Source organism: Nicotiana attenuata, unplaced genomic scaffold (assembly GCF_001879085.1).
Source record: "Nicotiana attenuata strain UT unplaced genomic scaffold, NIATTr2, whole genome shotgun sequence".
Lineage (NCBI taxonomy): Eukaryota > Viridiplantae > Streptophyta > Magnoliopsida > Solanales > Solanaceae > Nicotiana > Nicotiana attenuata.
In genome coordinates this window covers 14,221-21,330 of record NW_017675895.1, presented here as the reverse complement: position 1 = coordinate 21,330, position 7,110 = coordinate 14,221, and positions in this window count along the sequence as shown.

Sequence of the window (7,110 nt, the reverse complement as noted above, 5' to 3'; positions counted from 1 at the left end):
TTACTTGGTATTCTGTAATTATTGCTTTCTTTGATCATATTATTTATATTTAGACTAGTATTGTTACTACCTAAAAAACTATCAAGCAATGAAATAACTAGAAATCAACCACATGTCACGACCCAAACCCCCGCACTGGTCGTGATGGCGCCTCTCGTGAAGACGAGGCCAGCCAACTAACCCAACTCGTCATTTCAAAAGTAGTTAAACATAATTAAACATCTTAAATATGACTTAATAGTATTAATTAGCGGAAATACAACCCAACACAGTCCTAATCGGGGTGTCACAAGTCACGAGCATCTATAAGAATGTAATTACATTTACAAGTTTAGAAATACACTGAACAGGAATAATGAATAACATAGAAAGAAACGGTGCTGCAAACGCTGGCAGTCACCTCGCTAAACTACTACAGCTCTGCCTCCAAACAGCCAATACCCGCTACCGGGTGAACAAATGCCTGCAACTGCACACGAGGTGCAGGGAGTAAAGTGAGTACTCCAAATCAGTGAGTAATAAAGGTAAATAACAACTGAGCACTAAGAAATCACGTAAAGCAACCAACATGCTGTATAGAAGCAGGGTACAATCCTTTGAGAAAACAGTGAAGCTGTGAAATCTTTAGAAATATATTGGCTCAATTTAAATCTCTTTTGAAAAAGATCTTTTCAACATCTACGAAACGATTTCAAAACAGTTAGTGCTGATAAGCACAGAAAAATCCGCTCCTCGGGCACAAATACCGCAGTATAACAGGTAAAAAGGCAAGTAAATATGCAAAATGAGCACATAAAAGTTCGCCCCTCGGGCAATATCTCAAAATACTACCAGCCCCTCGAGCTCACTCTCAGAAACACTCTCAGCCCCTCGGGCTCTCTCTCTCAGATCACTCTTAGAACAATATCATATAGTAATCGCTGCGGCGTGCAGCCCCATCCACATATCGCTGCGGCGTGCAGCCCGATCTATATCTCACTGCGGCGTGCAGCCCGATCCACATATCCCGCTGCGGCGTGCAACCCGATCCACATATCTCGTTGCGGCGTGCAGCCCGATCCACATGGGTACCCGCGCTCACTATGGGGGTGCAGACTCCGGAGGGGCCCCTTACGGCCCAAGCGCAATATCAAGCCACCTCGTGGCATATAACATAAAGCCTGAAAGCCTTCTCACATCACACTCGAGGCCTGAAAGCCTCCTCACATAACACTTGAGGCCTGAAAGCCTCCTCACATCGCTCACATATATCCTCACATATGGCCCTCGACCTCACGCAGTGCAGAAAATATCATAAGCCCCTCAGGCATCAATAAAATAGTAGTGCTCAGCCCAAACAACAATGGAAATATCATTTAAGTCTCAAAATTCAGTTAAAGCGGCTGAGTTTGTAAAACAGTATAATCAACAGGACTGAGTTCAAGTAGTATATCAAAACAGTGAGAAAATAGTGATAAAAATCCCCGAAGGGTTTAGATAATTGGCGCGAAGCCTAGATATGGCGATCAGCCCAAATCATGATAATAACAAATAAGTTTCAGTCAAATACGCGGTAAAATCAACAATCGGGATGGACCAAATCACAATCCTCAACGGTACTCTACCCAACATTCGCTATCCGGCGTGCAAGTAACCTCAATATAGCACTACGGTGTGCAATCCGGGGTTTCAAACCCTCAGGATATCATTTACAATCATTACTCACCTCAAGCCGGCCAAAATCCTAGCTCGCTATGCCCTTGCCTCGCAAATCGACCTCCTCGCGCGTCGAATCTAATCAAAACCGCAACGAATACGTTACAATAGGCTAAGGGAACATAACCCAATCGAAAAGACTCAAAAAATATCGAAATTCACGAAATTTTGCAAAACCCGAGCCCCGGGCCCACTTCTCGAAAATCAAAAAATTTAACATCATCGGATTCCTTATCTCGCCACGAGTTTATACACACCAAAAATTCTCAATTCGGACCATAAATGGCCCCTCGAATTCCAATTTAATATCTTAAAATCCCAAGCCCTAGTCTCCTTCAATTTAGCTAAATTCTCAAGAATTTCAAGGATAATTCCACAATATAATCGTGTTTTTAACTCATAAAACTTACCTCCAGTCAAACTCCTTTGAATCCCCCTTCAAATGCTCCCAAGTAGCTCCCACAATGCTCAAAAATGGTGAAAATTAACTTAGCCTCGCGGAACAAAATGATTTAAAAGAACCTTCTGCCCAGACCTTTTCCGCTTCTGTGGTTAAATAACCGCTTCCGCGACACCGCTTCTGCGGCAAAAGTTCCGCTTCTGCGGATATCACTAAGGCCCCCAGGAACCGCTTCTGCGACTCAAATTCCGCATTAGCGGTACCGCTTCTGCGTTCAACCTCCCGCTTCTGCGGAAGTCCACTTAAAGTCCAAATCTCGCTTCTGCGGCCTCCCTTTCGCACCTGCGCCCTCGCTTCTGCAGTCCAAGTTCCGCAGAAGCGGAAATACCAGAAGCAGCACATTTTTTTCCCTTTTCACAAATTCAAAACTTCCCGTTAGCCATCCGAAATCACCCCGAGGCCCCCCCGGGACCTCAACCAAAAGCACCAACACATCCTAAAACATCATTCAAACTTGTTCCAATCATCAAAACACCTCAAACAACACCAAAACCATCAAATTACATCGGATTCAAGCCTAAGTTCTTCTAAAACTTCTGAAACACACATTCGATCAAAAGCCCAACCAAATCACCTCCGAATGACCTGAAATTTTGCACGCACATCCCAAATCACATAACGAAGCTACAGCAACTCTCGGAATTCCATTCCGACCCTCGGATCAAAATCTCACCTATCAACCGGAATTCGCCAGAATACTAACTTCACCAATTCAAGCCTAATTCTACACCGGACCTCCAAAACCAATTTTGATCACGCTCCTAAGTCACAAATCACCTAACGAAGCTAACCAAATCATAAAAACTCCGATCCGAGCTCATATACAAATAAGTCAACTCTTGGTCAAACCTTTCAAATTCAAAGCTTTCAACTGAAACCGATCTTTCAAATTCATTCCAAATTTTTCCTGAAAACCAAAACCAACGATCTACATTAGTCACAATACATAACACGGGGCAAGTCATGCCCGAGAACTGGCGATCAAAGTGCAAAAACTCGAAACGACCGGTCGGGTCGTTATACCACAACACTTAATTCGTAACAAATTAGTCTTTATTAGGACCAAAGGTGGCTACCTAGTGTCATTTCTACCTAGTCAAACCAGTAAATGTGGTTATGTTCGAAAGATATACTATAAATTAAATACATGCAATGCATAGAAGATTATACTGTTTGTTAGTATAATATTACCTAATGTTCAAGTGAGAGATCAGTACATTAATGTTGCCACATTAAATATGTCTAATTATAAAGCTTTAGGGTGTGTTTGCATGTTTGGTATAAAGGAAAATATTTTTCATAGAAAATATTTTCCTAGAAAATATTTTTCATAGAAAACGTGGTTGTGTAGTCTAATAATATTTTTTATGAATGATAATCTTTTTTGTACATTTTATTGGTTTAATAATTAAGATGTTATAGTTGATTCGTGTCTCATAGTAATTTTTTATTATACTGTATTGTTTCTTCATGTAACGATCTGACCGATCGTCTTTAGTATTTACACTTCGCTCGGTTATTTGAGGGCATGAGTGGCTCCGTATGATGTATTATGACTTATGTGGATTGTCAATTTTTATTTTCATGTTATTTGGAATTGATTTAGAAGAATGATTCTCTGCTAGAAGCTTTAAATTTGAAAGGGGTGACCAAGTTTGACTTTTTAGTATTTGACCTCGGATTGAATTTTTGATGATTCTGTTAGCTTCTTTGGATGATTTTGGACTTAGGAGCACGTCCAGATTATGAATTGGAGGTCCGTAGTAGAATTTGGCTTAAAATGGAGAAAGTTAAAATTTTTGAAAGTTTGACCGGGAGTGGACTTTTTGATATGGGGGTTAAATTTTGATTCCGAAAGTTGGAGCAAGTCCGTAATGTCAAATGTGACTTGTGTGCAAAATTTGAGGTCAATCGAACGAGATTTGGTAGGTTTCGGCATCGGTTGTGGAAGTTTGAAGTTTTAAAGTTCATTGATTTTGAATTGAAGTGTGATTCGTGTTTTTAGCATTGGTTGTTGGGATTTGAGGCCTCGACTAAGTCCGTGATATGTTTTGAGACTTGCAGTATGTTCGGACGGGGTCCCGAGGGTCTCGGGTGAGTTTGGGGGTGGTTTCGGATCATTTCTAGTTGCTGGTTTTTGTCTACAGGGGTGTACAGTGCGTTACCGCAGATCTGGTCGCGATAGTAAAGAGAAAAATAGGAAAAATGGAGTTGTGCTATGCGATTACGGAAGCCTTCACACGATCACATAGAGTAAAATCTCTACTGTACTGACCCGACTTTGGAAGCTTATACTATAAGGAATTTGGAGATGATCCAAAAATAAAAACTGTAGCCCATGATGTCTAGTTTTTAGAAAGTCAAACCAATTGTAGTTTGGAGCTTTGTATGAAAACTTATGATCATTATACTAGAGAATGGACGCGATCGCATAGAGTAAATAAGGGTTGGAATTTTTTTTTTTGCTTAGTTGGTAGTAATATATTGCAAGATTTTGTGCTCGTTTTGTGAATTTTTATTTTATATTTTTATCCGAATTACTTTAATGTTTAGGAAATTTGTGTGAAAATTGTTTATCATACCTTTGTTATATAGTTTTTAAATATTTTGTGTTACTTGTTGATTATTTTTATAATTGTACAACAATAATATGTGCCTTTAGTGTTATTTAGTACTCCTTCCGTTTCAATTTATATGAACCTATTTGACTGGGCACAGAGTACTTATTTTCGTGCATACGTATATATATTGAACATATAAGATTAAAGCGTACCCTTACGGCAAAACGTTTAAAAATTGGCAACTTTTGGTCATAATTGCAATAACTTTGCAAACGTAGCCCATGCATACATTTTTGTATTATTTTAACAGAAATTAGTCCATTGTATTTTTAAAATTACTAAATGACTATTTTTAACATTCCTACGCATGAAAATCATTTTTATAATTAGTAATTAATTTACAAATTATTTTAGCTAATTTATTTGGGGTATTTAACAATTAACCTTGTTTAATTTCAATTTCAACCAATTGATCAGCCCAAATGCCCTTATAAAAAGCAGCCCAAAGCTCCCTTAGGCCCAATCTGCATGCCCCGACCCAATAGCCCCGTTAAATCGTGGTCGTTGATCATTTTGATCAACGGTCCACGATTAAACTTACCATATTAACTCAAACGACCCCCTTAAACCCTCTCATTAGCTCTCATTTCTGCCGCCCTTTCGTTCCCTCGTCTCTCAAATTCTCTGTCACTCCAAACCCTAATTCACCCTCGCCGTCACTCATCTATTGCCATTCATGGTGATTTCTCACCACCCCCAGGCCTCTAATGGCCTTTCCTATGCTGGTATCACCGTCTCCAGGGTACTCAAGGGACCAGGGTTAGTTTGCTTACGCCTTTGGACTTTGCTCGCCTGTTTCAGGCTGTTCCGGTTCGATTTCGAGTAAGATCTTCCTATGTCGCCTTTGATCTATGGATTTCTAAGCTTACTTCTTCACCTATGTGTTGTTCTTCTCGAAACCCTAATTTTTGTCCTTTGAACTTCTCAAATCTGTGCAAGATCTGAGATGGATCGAACCTATTTCACATGAGTTTTACAAAAACCTTTTGATTTTTGAATGGTTTTCCATTTTTTTGAAACTAGGGTAGGGGTGTGCATTCGATTTTGACTCTTATCGATAATTACTTATCGATTATCGATTTCTACATATGCTTATCGTTATCGTTTCAATAAGGTTTCGATTTTTTCGATTTCGATTTATCGATTTTGGGGCTTATCGATTCGGTTATCGATTATGCCAATAAGAAAATTTGCGGGATTCTACGTAAAGTATATCGCTATAAACACGCCTAACTAATTTGGATGTAGAGACTTCCACAACCTGTTATCAAAAGCATCAAAATTAGAACTATGCTTATAGTAGAATTAATGCAACAATGACTTAAAACCGCAAATGCATCTATGATAGGTCCTGAAGCAAAATCTTTATGTTACTTGATGCAGATTATCCAAATGTGCCACCATAACTATGACAGTTCAACAAGAAAAAATTAGGCAGACTAGATTTTAACGGTTAGATATACAACAAACAAAGTTGCATAGAATCCATAACCACATCTATGAAAAAATAAATTGAACATTAGAAATATACACACTAAATAGTAGTAAAATAAACTTACAAGGTTTTTCAGAAGCTAAATATCAAATCCTTTTTTCCCTTTCGCTGCGGCAAAACCGCACTCACCCACCCACCAAAAGACCCTATACACAAACCCAAAGGTGGCCCCTTCCCACTCTTGCTCTCTCAGTAATTATAAGATGCAGAGGTTGCTTGCCATGTTGCTACTCTATTCCAAGGTAAGAATAAAATCTACCATAATTGTACAAAACAGACCACTCCAATCATAGAGATATTAAAGCAATCAATCAACAATTTGAATCTTTATAGCCAATTACACTCCATTCACGCTCCTAATCACTGGATGAAGCACAAAAATCCAGAGCCTCAAATTCCTAAATTCTAACGTACTATTGAAGTCGCCGGAGTACACCGGAGTTCGCCGGAGTTCACTTTCTCTGCTGGGTTTGCAGTTCGCAGGAGAGAGAGAAAGGTATAAGCGGCACTGAAGAATGGCTAGAGGAAATAATAGGGTTAGGGACTTAGGTAAAGGAAAGGGTATTATAGAATAAGGGTATATTTGTCTTTTTAGTATATCTTATCGGTTTATCGATAAACCGATAACCGAAGAGGACAAAATTGAAATCGATATCGATATCGATAACTCGATAAGGAAAATTTCAAATCGATAAATCGATAAACCGATAACAAATAATCGATTCGATTTATCGATAAACTGATTCGAATGCACACCCCTAAACTAGGGATTCCCGAAAATTTCTTTCTCCAAAACGTTTGATAATTTTGAGTGTTTAATCTTCTATTTCTTATGTGTT